This window comes from Aythya ferina (assembly GCF_964211825.1).
Source record: "Aythya ferina genome assembly, chromosome: 2".
Classification (NCBI taxonomy): domain Eukaryota; kingdom Metazoa; phylum Chordata; class Aves; order Anseriformes; family Anatidae; genus Aythya; species Aythya ferina.
In genome coordinates this window covers 117,089,441-117,110,038 of record NC_140297.1, presented here as the reverse complement: position 1 = coordinate 117,110,038, position 20,598 = coordinate 117,089,441, and positions in this window count along the sequence as shown.

Below are 20,598 nucleotides of genomic sequence, written 5' to 3'. Positions count from 1 at the left end.
TGTTGTTGTTATAGGGAAACTTGAGCTCTCCCATCCTAATTAAATGTCTCATGCTATCTGTCTACTATCTATATACTGGGTATGACTACTGTAGGAATATCTCTTCTGGCTCAAGAGATATTTAACAGAAACGACAAAAAAACTGTTAAGGTAAAATATGAGTCTGGTTCTAAAGACCTACAATTAGAATACACCTCGACAGAATGTCTTAAATATTTCCCAGGTTGGTATCATTTGCAACATTGGCCATTCTGGAGTACATAAAGAATTTTCTCTGCCATTTTAAGAAAAAAATACATATATATATTTGAAAAAAAAAAAAATCTAACACATTTCTTTCTGAACTTAAGCGGTGACTTGTTATAAAATATTCTGATTTCAGTGAATCATCTCTCTATAACAACAATAAATCATAGAGAAATTTCCAACTAGTTTTAGTGGCATCTGATTTACTGCTCTGACCAAGACATATTTTAAGATGGGTGTGATGCAATCTCACAGCTGCTGCAGTGTATACCTGCAAATATGTGATAGAAATAATGATGTTCATTACTTCCAATCCATCTCTGTCACCTCCAGCAATGAAGTAAGAAAAAGTAATTACCTCTTCCATTTTAGTGATCAGGGTATACAATCATAGAATCATAGAATATCCTGAGTTGGCAGGGACCCACAAGGATAATTGAGTCCAACTCCTGGTACCACACAGGTCTACCCAAAAACTCAGACCATATGCACAGTCCAAACGTTTCTTAAATTCTGACAGGCTTGGTGCCATGACTATGTCCCTGGGGAGCCTGTTCACAGGCCTGTTGCACAACAACCCTCTCAGTAAAGAACCTGTTCCTGATGTCCAGCCTGAACCTCTCCTGTCGCATTTCAAGTATAATTTTCCCCAGCCCAATTTCTAAGAAGTTACACTTTATTTTCATATCAAGTGATGATTTGAAACAAGATGAAGGCATCTTATTACAATATAGCAACATAAGTAAATAAATAAATAAAAATCTGTTTCAAAATTCACATTTTTAATTGAATGATAGATATTAAATAACAGGATGAACTGGGTTTTGGTAACCTTGAGCAACTTAAAATCTACCAACATTTGGGAACTTGCCCATGTGATTTCTTAAGTAGCCCTGCAGGAGGAAAAATAATGTGAAAGCTGTACAACTGTAGTGATGTAGAGTTTCAGGAGCAGAATTAATTGATAGATTGAAAGAACATGCAGATATTTGTTTGAGGCTAAAGGCCTGTTGTGAGCTTTAGAAAAAGTAGGTGTCAGAAAACAGAATGAATGGATGGGTATCCAACAGGCATGAGTGAACATCAAGTTAAGTTAAAAAAGGAAGTTTCATATAAAAGAAGAGAGAGACCTTGCTTTATTGACCTGGGATTGTAAGCAGCATTCATTGCCATAAAAGATGTAGAAGAACAAGTGGAGTAAAACACAAAAATTCTAAAATTCTAAATCACATTGCTAAAGTGATGATTCAGAGGTACATTCCATAACATATTTCTCAAATGATTGTGCTGTAGGGAAGGGTGTTGACTCCTTAACATCAGACTACAAGCTAAAAGCATTTTGGTAAATGTAATACAAGAATGATGGGCATTAGAAGCCACGTGACTGTAGGACTATATAAGAACTGCATGAGTATAGGAAGCATGTGTTTTGGGATGAGTAAAGTGGGGTGGAACAGATTCTGTTGGGTTTTAGGGGATTTTCATTAGAGAATACAAGGAAGATATAGGAGACGTGGTTGGTCAGATGCAGAATGCACACAGGAAAAATGAAGAAACTATGTTCATTGCAGTGTAATTGGGATGCCTTTCTTGTTTGAAGTCCTTAATTTGTTCTTTCCAGAAGTGGTAGAGCATCTTCACTGGTACCTTTATCCCAAGCAACAGCAAATATTACTTTTTGGAAAGCCAAGTGGTTTTGAATTATTTCAAAGTAGATGTTGAATGACCATATCCCAAAGTTGCAAAATTAAGAGAACCAAAGATTGGTTTAAGATGAGGTAGTTGAAAGATGTTGACAGCTGTAATAGCAACAGTAAGAGCTGTTATAATCTCAGAGAGCAACTCTTTACCTTAGGAGAGATAAACATGGTGTTTCAGCTAGATAGTAAAAGGAATCAGTGATCTGGATGAGGGGTAAAGTAATTTAACATGAATTGTACTGGACCTTTTTTTTTTTTTTTTTCCCTTCTTCTTCTTTTTCTGTTTTAATCCCAGAAGAGGGTTGTATATGTGCTCTGACTAAAAAGTCCATGAAAAGATGAAACATTTTCTGAAGGAAAACTGAAACGAGGATTACCATATTGCAGAAGCAAAGTAATCTGAAGTTGGAAACCAGTGGGGAATTAATGAGCATCTGAAGCAGCAGTTGCAGAATGTTTCAGTAAAAAACTGTTGCTCACCCACCAAGAGCACACAGTTATTTGTACTCCAAAGACAGGCCTTGCAAAACTCAAGACCATTTTTTTGAATATGTGTCCTTACTTGCTGTTTGCAGACGTTTTGCTATTTATAAAGCAAAGCATACATATAGTAAATCCCTGGGCAAAAAAAGGGAAAAAAAAAAGTATTTTGACTATATTTTATATAATAGACTTCAACATGAAAGGTTTCAATGAAAATAATTTTAATAGGCTTTGTAGAAATCAGATCTTTGAAAAATTGCTACAGATTTAATAATAATAATAGTAGTAGTAGTAATATTTTTTTCTTGAGAAAATGGAGACTCTTCATAGCAAAATGCCAGGTGAAAGAGGAAGAAATATTACAAAAGATTCTTAGAAACTGAATAAAAATTTTGATTAGAAATGGACAAAATCAAGCAATGTGGGAATTTGAGCCTGGATATTTCTATCTTTGTTTCTTAAAACTTGGATGCTGCTCATTTTGTTCTAAATACCCAGGTATCGTTTTTTTTTTTTTTTCTTACTATAATTTTATTGCCCATTCAATGTTCCCCGAAGTAGTGTTCTGTGGATACTTTAAAGATACATGCAATTCCAATTTCTGCTCTCTGAAATAAAACCTGAAGTTATAAGTGAAAATATCTTCTATCAACTGTTCAGAATACTTTTAAAAGTAAGAAAGGAAAAAAAATAAATATTGATATCTTTTGATAAAGTGCTAAAATAATTAGGTCTATAACAAGAATTAATGTTGCAATAATCAATAATAAAATTTCTGATAAATTTCACAATTTCTTATAACAGGGTTTTTGCTTCACCATGGGAAAGATATCACCAAGGGAAAAATGTCCCTTCACCAAGGGAATACCATCAACTAAAGAAAAAAAAATTATCCTTCCACTGCAAACTGTGTCTATTTATCATGCATTTGCAGTTGGTTTCAAAGGAAATACTTCCCAATAGTAGCTGGTAAGAGGAGACGGCTGTTGGTTTCCTATCTTTGAGAGATCAAAGGTTTTATTTGTTTTTATTATTATTATTTTATATTTTATGTTTTAGTTTGGAATAAGTGACACTGTCCTACAGTGCCAGGAAAATATTATTCTAGCTTCCTAGAACACAAAACTTTATGAGACGTTTCCGTGTATCATTTGGTGAACTGCCTTAGTTCAACACTTTCTAGTACTTTCACAATTTTATCATGCTAGCTTTTCTACTTTAATTGAAAAGTATAAGTGATCTGTTCAGTTTACTAGTATCCCCTAAAATAGCATCAGTAGTGATTTTTTCTGTTTTGTTTTTATTATTTTTTTTACTCCATTATAATTTTATTCTCATACAGGTCTTTTTTTTTGATATGCATTTAAATACAACTTAGATACAAAAAAAAGCTTTGGAAAATGTAAATGAATCATAGACATCAATGTTATAATCCTCTTGGTCCTGGCATCAGAAGGCTATGAAAGGTTGCTTATGCTGTCCATGTGCTGTCATTAATTACCTCACATTGGCTGTGGAACTGAGAAGTAATGCAAGCAAAAAGAGTGCTGACAGGCAGGTTATGCACGACTTGTAGTGTTACTTATGCGAAAGTTCCTGGTAGTTTAAGCAGGGAATATATATATATATATTTGTGTGTGTGTGTGTGTGTGTATGCATATATAATTGGGACTTAAGTTTCATTCAATAAACACACAAGCTGACCCTGACCTATTTGTGTCTCAGTAAACACAAAAGAACAAATGCAAAGTAACCAAAGAACCTGAATTACATCTAAAACAGTGGCAACAGGGAGTTGTCAAGGGGTCATAGGGACTTGTTTGTCCCTTGGTGAATGTTTCTTAGACTTTCTTGATCCTAAAGATCTCTTGTTATCACTGAAATAAAAAAGTATTCTAAAGTGCTGAAGCTGTCATCCCTTGTAGCCTGACTGTTATCTTGCACAGCTGTAGCTTCACAAACAAGTATTTATTTTCCAGAGAAAATCACTCCACTGAAGGTACTAATGGCCCAGCACTCAAAATCAAAATCTGTGGGATATCTTACACTATATGGTTTCAGAAGATTACTTGATACCATCTAGCTGTTCTAGTAACAAAAGTATTCTGACCTCCCAAGTCAGACCATACATCCAGATTGCAAAGAGGGATAGGTTTACTAAAACTGTCAACTACTGTCCTCTGAAATTGGGACTATATCTTGTGTTCATTTATACTATGTGTTTTTACTCATTTATTGTTGTTGTTATTTTAAACTGTTAAGGTCTTCAGAAAAGCATATAGAAACTGGATGTTTTGCCTCAAACCAAATCACTAGCTCATTTTGATATGTATCATTTTGTTTTCATAAGAGTCTGATTATGTCTGCATTCCCACAAATACAAATGATCCAAAATCCTTAATTTCCTAAATTGGAGGATGATTCTTGTTTATGCAGATATATTTTAAAGGAATCATCTTTTAAATTGGTGAAGTAGAACATCAAATTCACCTAAGAAGGGACTTCTCTTCTCCCCATTGCCTTATATTTTTCCAGACCTGCTTTCCAGTTCCTGGAATGTAGTGTCTAGAATATTAATTCAAGCAAATAAACTACCACTTGCCCAAGTGTCTTTTCTGATGTTTCTCATAAAGAATTGGTTTCTTAATTGAGAATAAATTCATGCAATACATGGACAAAAGTAGCTTCTGACTGCCGTCTAGTTCAACTCTGATACATGATCTAGAGATGAAGGTTTGTCCTAGAAAAGTCCTAAAATGTTTCAAATGTTGAAATGAGAAATTTATGGAAGATTTAAAGAAAATTGGCTAACAAAAGTGGTAACTGTATAAATGACTTATGTGACCCATAACATGAGATGTTATTGCTAATGTTTACCTGATTAGGCTTCTGCTCATTCAGGAGGAGAATCCTTTTTCAACAATTCATGGCAGTATGATATTATTATTCCTGTGGTGCTTCATGGTTCATACTACATCTAAGTAAATCATCATGAGTGTTTTTATTATTTTGTTATTATTATAGTCTTGGTCAAAAATAGAGAATTTTACTGTTTAATGAATTGTTTCAAACAATGGAAAATAATGTTTGCATTAAAAATTGCTTCAAACCCATGAGTACCCTAGTGCTGAAGCTAATTACATTAACTTCTATAAATAAACAGGAAATATATCAGAGAACACATTCAACTCTGTTTTGTTTTTTTTTTCTTTTTTTAATAAAACAACCAAACACTAGTAGCACCTACAAATTATATTAGATATAATCTCTACATCTGAAAATGTAGAAAATCCCTGGATTGAGAAATGTTCGAGGATTTAAAATGAATAAAAATAAAGTTAATAGTTTAATGGTTTAATAAAGCAATAGTTATTAGTATTTAGAAATTGTCTGGCTATTTAACATTCCAATCGAAAAGGACTGTGCTCTTTTTTTTTTCCTTTTTTTTTTTTTTTAATATGTTGATAAATCTGTCATTTATTTGTGGATAGTAACCAATTTTCAGCATTCTGAATGCAAGAAATATTCCATTAAATTTATGAATTCATTAAAGTCCCTGTGAACCAGATGGCATAACATAGCAAGTGTTTGAAGTACTCCATAATTAAAGCTTCTAACATGTAATAGTCTAGCTATATGTTTGACAGTTTTTACATACATTAAAAGCCTAGAGCACTGTAAAATGTTGTGTAAATAAAAAATCCATATCTAACGTCTTGGATTTAGAGGCGTTCAGATAGAAAGGATCATGACTATAACAAATTTATATTCTGATTCTTGAGTTCAGTGTCTTTTTCATGTTATTCTGGAGGGCAGAGGCCATAACTGTATTTTCAGAGACGATTAAAGCAGCAGAAAAACAGTTTACTGAATTCATTATAAGTAGACATCTGTAATGTTAGAAAAGCGCTAGGCAAAATAAGGAGAAATGGCTCCTTATGGTGTGCTTTCTTTTGAGGTTCTCTTTTCTAGAATCCTGTTTGAGCTAGATGGTCAAATGTTTTTTCAGCTTTGTAGGGGTAAGCGGCAATTCAACTCCCAAAGAACTAGAGGAAAGACATCATAAAAGAAGTGTCTTTTAGCTGATGAATCATCCACATTGACCCTGAAGTAAAAAACTGTTGGAATCTCACAAAGTGACTCCTCAGGATTTCAGAGGAATTGGGTTCATTTCCTAGCTCGTATGCAAGATGGGAAGAGAGAAAATTTCATTCACAGACCAGAAGCAAAAGCCATGACAAAAACTGCATCTTGGGAGAACAATGTGTACCTGAGCACTTCTGGGAAGCATGGTTCCCTCTGTAAGAAATATCAGCTATTCAGCCTAGTACCACAGGAGCCATGGGCAAGATGACGTCTGTTCTCGCCTTCACCTGTTTCTGCATCAGTTGACCTCAAGAGCAGTGTTAGTGGAGACCAAAGGTGCTGAGCGTCTCCTGAAACACAAAGATAAATCTTGTGATTCCTCCTGTTTCCTGGTTGCACAGCCAAGCAAAACAAAAGTGTATGCAGACCAGGATGAGTGTCTGAAACATTCTTCGTGTCCCACATCCTCCTGAATAGTTCACAGCAACTTTGGCAGTTTGCTCAGCAGCAAGCTTGTTGCCAAAGCATTCACTCTACTGCAGTCAATACTCTGAAGAACACCCTTGTTTTTGGCAGTGCACACACTTGTACACATACTCATAACCACTTACAGATCACTTCAGTGTTGGTCTGTATACAGGTTGTTTATTACTGGATCATGTATTAACTGAGACACTAATGGAAAAGTCTGTGGTACCAAATCCTGTCTACTTTTATTTGCAAAGCTGCAGAACTCATTTACATTCCTGATTTTTTTTCTATTCCTCTTTCTCAAATGCAGTGGGCTGCTAAAGGCTGCACTTCACTACTCAATGTGTTAATTGTTTCAAAACAATACCAGAATATATATATATATATATATATGTATATACATATGTATATATATATATAAATGTTTTATCCAGAGGTCTTTTTCTAAATTGGGTTGGATTTAAACTGATATCTATTTTTTTCCTCACCTTAATTTTTACAAAATCTTTATGAGTGCTTCAACATCACCTTGTGATAATTTGAGAAAACTACACAACCTCTGTAGTACTTCTGAATCTGCGTAATTCAGGTTCAGCTTTTTAGGTCACCTGCTTTGAAGAACTGAACAGATGAAAGCAAAAAAAAAACCATACCTGTTATACAGGTGTCAGGAATAAATGGGTGATCTGATGGCTGACATCAGCATTTATGTCATGCTGAGAAATACTAGTCATGCTGAGAAATGCTAGTCATGCTGAGAAATACTAGTATAAGAAAAAAAAAGTCCTAGATTAGCGTGCTAATTAGTCACTGAATATTCCTGGATCATGGGGTTTCATTAAGTTACAGTTAAGTGAAAGACAAATGATGAGTCTGAAAGTGAATGATAAAATTTAATAAATATCCCACTGTAGTGGGTTTACACAGCAAGGTTTTGTGAGTGGGGGGGGGGGGGCTGCTGGAGTGGCTCCCTAAGAAGAGTCCAGAAGCTGCCTTATGTTACATAAGGACCAGTTTCAGCCAGCTACAAAGGAACCCACGTCTGCCAAGAGTCAAGCCTATAAGCGATGTTCTTTGCACCTGTGGTAGAGTAGATTTAAGAAAGGGAGAAAAACTACTCACCACAGCAGCTGGGAGAGAGAGGAGTGAGAACCAGCCCTGCAGACACCAAGATGCAGAAGGAGGGCAGGAGGTGCGACACAGCAGAAGTTACCCTGGGGCCTGTGGAGAGGCCCCTGGTGGAGCAGGCTGTCCCCCTGCAGCTCATGGGTCCCACATGGAGCAGATCTCCACACTGCAGCCCGTGGAGGAGCCCCCGGTGGAGCAGGTGGATGTGGCCTGGAGGAGGCTGCAACCCATGGAGAGCCCCCGCAGGAGCAGGCCCCGGGCCAGAGCAGCCCATGGAGAGGAGCCCACGCAGGAGCTGCCACCTGTGGGGGACCCGTGCCGGAGCAGTTTGCTCCTGGGGATTCTGTGGGACGGACCAATATCTGGAGCAGTTCTTGAAGAGCTGCTGCCTGTGGGCAGCCCCCACAAGCTCAGTTAAGGAAGGACGGCATCCCATGGGAGTTACCCCACGTGGAGCAGGGGCAGAGAGTGACCGTGAAGTAGTGGCAGAGATGGAATGGTAGGGACTGACACCAGCCCTCATTTCCCCATTCCCCTGCACTGCTTGGAGGGAGGAGGTGGAAGAATGTGGATGGAGAGAAGATTATTTATTTATGTATTTACTTTCTCACTGCTCTAGCTTGTTAATAATGGGTAATAAATTACATTAATCTTTCTATAATGTATCTGTTTTCTCCATGACGATAATTGCTGAGAGATATTCCTCTCCTTATCTCAACCCTTGAGTCCTTTCCATCATATTTTCTCCCCCATTTCCCATTGGGGAGGGGGAGTGAGAGAGTGGTTGTGGTGGAGTTCATCTGCCCACGTATCTTCCCTCAATGTATCTCTTTGTAATAAATACAATTATTACACAAAACATCATTTAGAATGTGTTCAGTTCATTTAGTTAGTTCAGCAGTTGGATGCTAACCAGAGGATATAGTAAATGTAAATGTTCAGATACCTAAATGTTTTTGATATCTATGGTCATATATTTCTTCCTGTCTGCATTTTTCCTTTATTATACATTTTGGTAGAAGTTTCCATGAATCTCCTTTCCTTTTGAAATGATTCTTTACACTGGAAAGTGTAAATATTTTTAAAAAATATATAGTATAATTATTATTTTTAATTAACTCTACACTGTTTATATGAATACAGTCATTCAAAATACATGAGGAATCTTTGAGAATACATTTGCAACATATGTTCATTCTAAAAATAAAGTTTTTTATTATACTAAAATGCTAAAATTAATATGGAGTTCACATTTCTTTGAATATTCAGTGTGCATATGCATATATATGTATGATATAATCTTTTTTTTTTTCTGTATTCTTCATATAAAGTCCAAGTGAATACTGGGAAAGTAGGGAATGATAGTTATTTGAACACATGTATTGTCCCCTCTTTTTTTTTTTTTTTAATATGGAACTATCTGACCTCAGTAACAATAATCTCACCTATTTTTGAATAGGACTTTTCAATGAGAAATCAGGTTGACTTTGAAAATTTGAAAACTCTTAAGAAAATTAACTTTGGCCTAGATTTTTCATTTTATTCCTTCTAAACTGATAGGCTCTTTTATGTGCAGGAAGAAGGCTTGCTAATTTTTAATACATCTTAGTGATGCTGAAACTGGAATTTGGTTGTCTTCATCAATGTCTGCTTCTTCTCTATCAAGCTGAAGACTCAATGTTTCAGTTAAGTGATTTCTAAAGCAAAAAGCATTTATTCTTTTAAGATATGCATTGAGTTTCTGTATGCCTGTTTTGCTCATAACTATATACTTTCTTAAGCATAGATGCTGTAGTTCTTAGGTTAAAGATTGTTATCACAGTCAAATATTGTAGGCATAGACAAAAAAAAAAAAAAAAAGTGAAAACTTTTGTAAAACCTGCATGATCTAAATTGGACATGACACAAGTAAAGATCAAGAATTTATGAAATGCATATCATTAGATAAAAAGGCATGTACTGATCTTGGTTTACATTGACTTTTTTGTATCATAAATATCAAGGGAGAATTTTAAATGAGTTATACGTGTGGTTCCTTTCCAAGGAAGGTTTCCTTAGTAACTTAAACTGTTTGAATATATTATTTGGTATGTGAGACAGAATTTGTTAATATTTTGAGGTGTGTACTTATAAGTAAAAATTGAAATTAACTACAAAATACCTTATTAAAAAAAAAAAAAAAAAAGAAAGAAAGAAAAAAAATGATTCGAAGTGACTCACTTTTAATTAGAAAAAAAAAGCCAACTGAAGTGTAAATATGAGTCAACTCATATTTAGTCCCTCGCTTTTACGCATTATTTCTTCTTTTCATGATAAATATAGGAAAAAAATATTATATTATGCTTTGAAAATATTAAGCTACCCATTTTTCTTAAGCTTACTTAAAATATACTTTCTATGACTATGAAAGAACATGAAAAAAGACATTCAAAAATATTTCTTTTATTTGACTTACCACGAGAACTGAAGTGTTACACAGAATCACAGAATCACAGAATTTCTAGATTGGAAGAGACCTCAAGATCATCGAGTCCAACCTCTGCCTAACGCTAACAATCCCCACTAAACCATATCCCTAAGCTCTACATCTAAACGTCTTTTAAAGACTTCCAGGGATGGTGACTCCACCACTTCCCTGGGCAGCCTGTTCCAGTCTTACATTGCTGAAGACTGAAATATCACAAACACAATGTGTTTTTCATTCCAAAGCAGTTATGGTAGACTTACTTCTACAGATCACCACACAGATCAGAGATAACAATTTTTATTTCAAAGTAATATTTAACAATAGCTATATTATTGAAAGAGATGTAAAAAATCTTGTTTCATGGAATAAACTTATCTTTATTTACAGGCATGTGGACAAAACCATCACATTGGGGAAGAGTTGTTCCATGTCTGCCTATGACTTACTAACCAACTTACATCACCTGAAACATGATACTTACTTACATCATACATACATACTTACATCATCGGAAACATTCGGTACAAGACCAGCAAGGTCTGTCAAGAACTATTCTGGACTCCAGAGCAAAGAATATGTTTAAGTAGCTAATGTCCTTTTCTGTTTGCTTTATTATGCCCCTTTTTTGACTAAAATAAAATCATCATGAAATGGGATGTATCAACAAAATTTCTGTCTTCTATAGTGCCCAAGGAACTGTGTTTTTTTCTGTTTATCTTTCTTGGAGAGTGAACAGATTCCTGTTGAGAAATCTGAGTCCTGAGTTAGATTCAAAGACATCCTACAAGTATATACTGTAGTAGTTCCTACTATACAAACATGCAGTCCCTTGTACCCTGGAACGATTTTTAAGGGTTAATAACAAACTTATAGATTTGCAAAAAAATCAGCAAAAATGTAATGAAGGTGAGCACCAGGGTTTAAAGGAAATTAGATCTATATTTATCTGAATTTATTCTAGCTCTAAAGTAGCATTGACTTGGATGTAAAATCACAGATTTCTTTCTGATGCACAAACATGTTACAAGAGGCTATGAATGGTGGAAGTTTGCTTAGATATAAAAAGAATTATTGGAGAAATCATGGGGAATAAAATATCTTTCAGGCATACAAAGTACAAAGGTGATGCTTCTGTTTGAAAACACTGAACTTGCTTGAAACCTCAGCTTTCTGTAGCTTGGGAAAGACGACTACATGTGAAACTTTTGTTTCATTCACTGTAAAGCAAACTGGTCTCTCTCTTTTTGTTGTTGGTGGTGGTGTTTGTTTTTTAAAAATTATTTTAATTAATTAATTTATTTATTTTTTGTATAACACTGATATGCACTTGCCAGTTCATCTGATATAGCATTTTTGTTCTGTGCATAAAAAAATAAAAATACAAAGAAAGCTACATTTACTTCACTTTGGACTTGCAAGGCTTTTAACTTGAATGAATGCAGCTATATCAACTGGAAACTTTCTGGTTTTAATGAAGTTTTCATGAAGACTGAGTGTGATTAAAGGAGATAAAGTACAGAGAAGATAAATTATGTTGTAAAGTTAAGAAAGGAAGATGGAAGCTAATGAGATTTTGAAATTACAAATTGAGGTTGACTTTTGGTGTATATTCATTTTTGTCTAAATGTAAATTTTGAGTTCAGTTCAAGGGAAATAAGATTTAGGACAGTTCCATTTTAAAATTTCAAGTAGATTATTGATCTCACTTGGTTATCTGTTAAAAGTCCATTAAGTTGATTGGTGTATAAAGAACGCCAGTGTGAATGTTTGGGAGGCTCTTTCTCCTATCTCTAAATTCCTTTAGAATAAGATTAGTATGATAACAATCCATCCATCCAGGAATTCAGAAAACACTTTGGCATTCAAGAATTGTCTCTTCCTTTGTCAGGGTCTTTATATCAATGAGATTACTGTGTACCTGCAGCATGAAGCATTCAGCTTCTCTAGTCACAAAATTCTCCCTTGCTTGTCAGTGAAAAAGGGCAAACAGACATGGTATTCAGCACTTCTGCAGAAAAGAAACTTTAGTGAGATATAGGCATCCATGGAAAATCCATTTAAAAATAAAATTGCTTCCTAAACAAGAAATAAAAATATAATCTACCAGAAAAAATATAAAAAATATAATCTACACAGAAAACCTGTAAAAAACAACAACAACAACAACAACAACAAAAAAGTAGACTATTTTGCTTCTTTAAATGAGAAGATGATCTCAATTAGATGCTTCAAAAATATAGAAATAGGTCACTAAGGTCCAGAATAAAGACAAAATAATTTTCAGCATAGGTTCTAATATTAGCATCCAAAAGTGCAGTTATCTAAAGTATTCTACCTTTTTATTAAGAAAGTCATATTTATTTCAAAAAGTCATCCTTTTATTTCTTGCAACCTGACGTGGACATCATTACCTTTATGTATTTGATCAAGATGTGGCAAGTTCATAACTCCATAATTATATTTGTGACCAATAAAAATGCTACTAACAGGCACAGATAGCAACAGATTAAAAAAATTGTTAAAGTTAGAATATGTGGAAACATACTCTGACAACTAACATTATCAGCAAAATGAAATTGCTGCAAGTGATGAAATTTCCTTTAACAAAAAAAAAAAATATATATATATATATATCTGAGGACTACTGTTATCTAATAGCATTCTATTAGTTTTAGTGTTTCATTAATGCTGGATTGATGCTTAAAATAAATAAACCAGTGCCAATAAAATGAAAACTGTGATTGTAAGAGAAGAGTATGTGAAATTTGTTTCAGATTATTTCCTCTGTATTAGTTTTGTAGCTTTTTACAGTTATAACTACTGCCCCCTTCTAATAAAAGTTAAAAATAGTGCTTGTTTTCCCCATATGTGCTAACTCATAAAACTGGTTTAAGAAAAGGTGTTCTAACGTCTCCTATTCTGCTCTGCACATGCAAAATTGGAAATATTTTTTGTCAAAAGATTGAGCACTATACAGTCAGAATGATTCCACTGGAACTATGGGATTCAAATATATTTCCTTTCTAATGTCATTAAAAAAAATGTACAGTGATTTTGTAGGTTACACAGACATTCTCTTTTTCATTGTAACAAGACAGTGTCCTCCATGATATCCTTTTGACACTGGCCCCTGTGATATCCTTGTCTCTAAACTGGAAAGAGATAGAAATGATGGGTGGACCACTCAGTGGGTAAAAAATTGTCTGGATGTTCACAATCAAAAAGTTGCAGTCAATGGCTCAATGTCCAGGTGGAGATCAGAACCGAATGGTGTTCCTCAAGGGTCAGTATTGGGACAGGCAGTACTTAACCTCTTTGTTAGCTACATTGTCAGTGAGATTGAGTGCACCCTCAGCAAGTTTGCCAATGACACCTAGCTGTGTGGCATGGACAACATGGTGGAGAGAAGGGATGCCATCCTGGCATCCTGGAGAGGAACCTGGACGTGCTTGAGTGGTAGGCCTGTGCAAATCTCATGAAGTTCAGTAAGGCCAAGTGTGTAATAAATGGCTCAGTCTTCAAAATAGGACTATAATCAAAGTTTACAATTTATTAAAGGAATAGAGGTAAGCAAACAGCGCTGGGTGTGCCGGATGTCTCTGCTCCACCAAGACGCACACCAGTTACATCAAGCAGCTGATTTTTATGCTCCTAGGCTAATACATATTCATTACTACTTATTAAAAAAAAAAAAAAAAAACAAAAAAAAAAAAACAGGGTTATTATAATTAGTTTCCAGAATCCAAACCCTCCTACTGGATCATGTGTATCAGTCTCCGGTGGTCCCTCTGGAGGTCTCTGGGGGTCTCTTATGCTGAAGGCTCATAGTCTTCCTCCCTCTTGTCCTTCTCCTTTGTTCAGCTTGGCTGTATGTCAGAGACTTGTGCTGCATCCCCTGCAAGCTTTGTCTTTTACTTGTTCTTCAGCTCTCCCCGTCTCCTTAATCTCCTGGCCAGATATCAGAGACTTGCATAGTGTCCCATGCAGTAGTCATAATAGTTAGCAGTTATTCTGAAATTCCCAGCTATCAGAGACTTCAAGAAAAGCCTACAAATACATTTCCCTTCAAGCTCTCTATTGACACGAATTGCTAAAACATTCCTTTGCAAGATACAAGAATTATATACATTAACCACTCTGTTTTTCTTAAACTTGTGCTTATAGAAGGGTATGTAAGACAGAAGGTCACATTCATCGTACCATGCGGCCCTAGCGTTGTTCCATACTGACATGAATCAGATGAACACATTTCACAAGTGCAAGGTCCTGCATCTGGGATGGGGCAATCCCAAACACAAATACAGGCTGGAAGGAGAATGCACTGAGAGAAGCCCTGCAGAGAAAGTCCTGGTGGTGTTGGTTGATGAGAAACTTGACATGAGCTGTCAATGTATTCTTGCAGCCCAGAAAACCAACTGTATCATGGACTGCATCAAGAGGAGTGTGGCCTGCATAGTGAGGGTTCTGATTCTCCTCCTCTGCTCTGCTCTCATCAGACCCAGCCTGGAGGACTGCATTCAGCTCAGGGGCCCCCACCACAAAAAGGATAAGGACCTACTAGAATAAGTCCAGAGTGGGACCACAGAGATAGTCAACAGGCTGGATCACCTCTCTTATGAAGACAGGCTGAGGGAGTTGGGGTTGTTCAGCCTGGAGAAGTGAAGGCTCGGGGGAGACCTTACCTTACCTTACCTTACCTTACCTTACCTTACCTTACCTTACCTTACCTTACCTTACCTTACCTTACCTTACCTTACCTTACCTTACCTTACCTTACCTTAGCGGTCTTCCAGTACCTAAAGGGGGCTTACAGGAAAGCTGAGGAGGGACTTTTTGTCAGGGAGTGGAGTGATAAGACAAGAAGAATGGCTTTAAACAAAAATGATAGATTTAGATTAGACATTAGGAAGAAGTGTTTTTACTCAGAGGGTGGTGAGGCACTGGCACAAGTTGCTCAGAGAAGTTGTGGATGTCCCATCCCTGGAAGTGTTCAAGGTCAGGTTGGATGGGGATTTGAGCAACCTGTTCTAGTGTCATATGTCCCTGCCCATGGCAGGAAGGCTGAAATTAGATGATCTCTAAGTCTGCTTCCAACCTAAACCATTCTATGATTCTATACAAAATTTGATCTTTTCATAAACTTGCTACTACCAGAAATAATCTTCAAGCAAACACATCTATGGGATTAATATTATACAAGTGTCATCTTAAACAAACCTAAATCATAAATTTAAAATTACATCTTTTATTACAACAGAACAAGCTGTTTTTTTCCAAGGTATGGTTTGTCAAAGTTAATCTGGAGGCCAAAGAGCTCAGTGTAATCTCCAATGCCCCAAGTTGTGCAAAGATGCAATGCAACTGGTAATCTTCCTTACAAGGAATAAACTTAAACTGCATCTCATTCACTCCAATTCCAAAGTGTTTGGGAGGCAGGTGCAAAGGAAAGTGAAGGGAGAGGTGGGGAAGTTACATTTTGTATGAATCTGTCTCCTTTTCTTGAGAACCAGAAATTCTGAAATACTGAGCCATAGCTTGAGTGAGTTTGGAGACAAAGAGATTGAGTGGGGATTTAGTTCTGCAAAGGTTTCATTAAATTTCAAAGATATAATAGCCTTAGTAGCATTTCTGAAAGATAGTGTAGGTTAGAGAAAGGTTCATTCAATATCATCCTAAAATTAGGATTTTTTTTTTTTTTTGGACTCAGTTTATAGAGCAAGTCAGGAATCTCCATTCCAGAATTTAGAAACTGTTTTTGGCAATTTCTCAACATGTATAGCTTATTCCAGCAACAGAAGGGAGTATTTCTGTCACTGCCTGGTCCTGTTCCCACTCTGCAAGAGAGTGAGTGGCAAACTGTTGTGGTTTAACCCAGCTGGCAGCTAAGCATCACACAACCATTCTCTCACCCTCCCCACAGTGGGATGGGGGAGAGAATGGGAAAAAAAACTGAAAGCTTGTGGGTTGAGATAAAGACAGTTGATTAAGACAGAAAAGAAAGGAAAATAATAATAACAACAACAATAATACTACTAATAGTGTCTACAAAACAAGTAATGAGCAATGCAATTGCTCACCACCCACTGACCAATGCCCAGTCTATCCCCAAGCAGCCGGCCCCCTTCACCCCAGCTAGCCACCCCTATCTATTGTTTAGCATGACATCAGATGGTATGGAATACCCCTTTGGCCAGTTTGGGTCAGCTGTCCTGGCTCTGTCCCCTCCTAGCTCCTGCTGCACACCCAGCCTGCCTGCTGGCAGGACAGAGTGAGAAGCTGAAAAGTCCTTGGCTTGGTGTAAGCACTGCTCTGCAACAATTAAAACATCAGTGTGTTATCAGCATTATTCTCATCCTAAATCCAAAACACAGCACCATACCAGCTACTAGGAGAAAAATTAACTCTATCCTAGCCAGGATACAAAGCAAGTAGGAAGGATTTGTTGTGTACTGCCTATGTACAGAGTAATGTTCAGCTCAGATGCTTACTGGAGATTGAAATTGTTCAGTTATCAGTTCTTCCAATATTAGACCAGCTCCTGTGTCAAGGCCAAGAAAATCTGCTGTAATTTGAACAGATACTGCAGCCAAAAGTGGAGTGGCAGATAAGTCTTTTTTGTTCCCTTTTCTTAGATGTCCCTGTGTTTCTGTCACTCTACTGTTTTTGTATCACTTTCGGATTTTCTTTGGCATCAAACATGATGACAGCTTTATGTGATGGCACATACTCTTTATGACAGTTGTAAACAAAATATTGCTTATCAGAAAAGGATGGGTTAATTTTAAAGACCTTTGACATTTTACACTTTTCCCCATTCCAATTCCTTAATCTCCCACAGAATTTGCTCTGAAGTTTTGAGCAACATTAAGGTCACTGTAACAGCCATCAGCCTGTCTCAACTGCCAATACTAGATATTGGGTATGTTAATTACTTTTCAGGCATATGAACCCACCCCAGCTTGATCAAGTTATTAAAATATAGTAGTATAGCCTGCTCAGTTTCTCACTGTGCTGTGAGAAAGATGTTGAAAACCTCTGGAAGTGAATCTGCTAGCAAGGGAAGAGCAAGGGTCCCAACAATTTTGCTCAGGTGACATCCCTTCAGTCAGCAGTGAGGAGAGTGACAGGCAAGTCAATGTTAGGTGGATGGATGGAGGACCTTCTGACACCATGGCCCTGTCTCTGGCTAGGAGGCTTTACAACTGCTTTAAATGGCTACTCATTTCTGTGCATGATGAGCTCTTGCAGGCTTCTGCACAGAATTTATCAGAATTACTTTTCTGTGTGGAAGATATTCTCACCAGTTATCAAATCCCATTACATTAAATGACAGAGAGTCTGCAATGTCTTTCCTGCCTGACTGGGCCACCCTAAATTTTAACTTCATCTACATTTGCTCTTCGTGCTGAATACCTTTAGTACAAAAAAAAAACTTGCTATCTGAAGATTGTCAGTAACATCATCACAGCACTATTTTGTTTATCCTATTGATCAGTTTTCCAGGTCTATGGAAAAGGTTTTGGACTCAATGCAACATGATAAAAAATAAAGATTTTAATAGTTTAGTCTTATTTTCATCTGCTAGGCAATGTTTTATTGAGGACTGATATGAAAAAGAATACAGAATTTGAAGTTTTTCATATTCTACTGTATTAGTGCCAGGAGAAATTACATGAAATCTCTATAGTTATTATAGTCTTATCATTTTTGTTTGTTTCCCCTAAGTGAAAGAGATCAAAGGTGAACACCTGGTTATACTTGCAAAAGGCTTCCAGCAGATTTACTAAACAATAGCCTGTTATTTCCAAACTCATACTAATATCCTTTTAGTATTTTTTAATGAATTTAATAACCATGAAGAAAAGCAAACTAATTGAAATTATTTCCCACAATGCTACCTAAATGTAGAGAATGCAATTAACTATGGCATACACATCAGCACAGGCAATGCTGTAAAACACTTATCTTAGGTAGAAGTATTACCATTATAAAAGCATAATCTGTGAGAAATAACTAATAAGCAGAAAATGCTCAACTTGTATTAAAATTGCAAGGAATACTGCTGAACAGAATTATATGTAGGAAAAAAAGGTGGATTTTTTGACCTTAACAAAAATGTTTAGTGATACTTCTGTTTTGATTTCCAATACAGGGGCTAATTTGTATTTGATTAAATACAAAGACTGCCTACCAGAAACTCTTAGAACTTTACAATTCTGCCTCTCCTTATGTAACTTATGTAAAGAAATGATTTATTGCAATTTCATATCTTACAATACATTCATCAAACATTCAAATAAGATCTCAAATCTCTGCAACTGTATGCAAAGTTTGCCAGTATTAAGGTCCAGAATCTTACATTATTTTCACAGATTTTTTTCAGACTTTTTTTTCCACATTGTTTTGAGGATTGAGCTGATTTGATTCTACGCCTATATTTACCATGTCTGCAGTGTGAGCTTGAGATGGTAACCACCTCACCTCTTTGTATTGCTGGTTTCACTGAAAAGCCCAAGAAAATCAACGGACTATTCAGATGAATAGATAGAGTTTTTGCAAAGTACTTTGTGATTTTACTCAGGTGGGCAGATGAGCTACACCTCAACCTCTCTCACTCCCCCTCCTCAAAGTAAAAGGGGGTCAAAATACAATGGAAAGGGCTCAAGGGTGGAGATAAGGACAAGGACATCACTCAACAATTTTTGGACTCAGCATAGTAAGGTTAATGTATTTTATTGCCCATATATTGCCCACAAGCTAGGGCAGTGAAAAACAAAGAAAACAAACTATAAACACTTTCCTCCATCTACCGTCTTCTACTTCCACCCCCCAAGTGGAGCAGATGAACGGGGAATGGGGGCTGTGGTCAGTCCCTAATGCTTCATCTCCGCTGCTCCTTCACAGTCACTCTCTGCCCCTGCTCCCTGTGGGGTCCCTCCCACGGGATGCCATCCTTCCAGAACTGAGCCTGCGCGGGCTGCCCACAGGCAGCAGCAGCTCTTCAAGAACTGCTCCCACACGGCTCTGTACCACGGGGTCCATCCCCCAGGAGCAAACTGCTCCAGCACGGGTCCCCCACGGGTGGGCAGCAGCTCCCCCCAGACCCCCTGCTCCTGCATGGGTTCCTCTCCACGGGCTGCAGCTCCGGCCCAGGGCCTGCTCCTGCGGGGGCTCTCCATGGGCCGCAGCCTCCTCCAGACCACATCCACCTACTCCACCGGGGGCTTCTCCACAGGCTGCAGTGTGGAGATCTGCTCAATGTGGGACCCATGGGCTGCAGTGGGACAGCCTGCTCCACCAGGGGCTTCTCCACAGGCTGCTGCGTGCCTGCAGCATCTCCTGCCCTCCTTCTGCACTGACCTTGAGGGCTGCATGGGGGCTTCTCACTCCTCCCTCTCCCAGCTGCTGTTGTGCAGCAGTTTGTTGTTGTTGTTGCTTGTTTTTGTTTTTGCTTCTTTTGTTTTTCTCCTTTCTTAAATCTGCTCTGTCAGAGGTGCAAATAACATTGCTTATAGACACAGCTCTGGGCAGCTGTGGGACCCTATGTAGCTGGCTGAAACTGGTCCTTATTTAACATGGGACAGCTTCAGGATTCTCCTTACAGAAGCCAACCCTGCAGCCCCCCGTTACCCAAACCTTGCCATGTGAACTCACTACTGTACTTCACTTTTGCCTTAGGTAAAACTGACTCAAGAGTATCTTTTCTTCTTAATGTAGGCTTACCTGTGGTCCCTACCTGCAGAAAAGCTTTGTCTCATATCTTTTAATTTATGATCTCTTTGGAAAAAATGGTCATATTATTTTACAATAAAATGTAGGATCATCAAGACCAAAGAACTTTCCTGACTTCAGTTTACCTGCATTTTATACCATGTTCCCAATTCAAAGTTTTGTTCCAGTCATTCTGTATTCAATTGCTTATAATTTTATCACACTTTATATGATATTTTAAAATATAAAAAATAAAATCAAGGATAAGAAGTTCATCTATTTTGAAAATGATAGAAGCTAAGACTG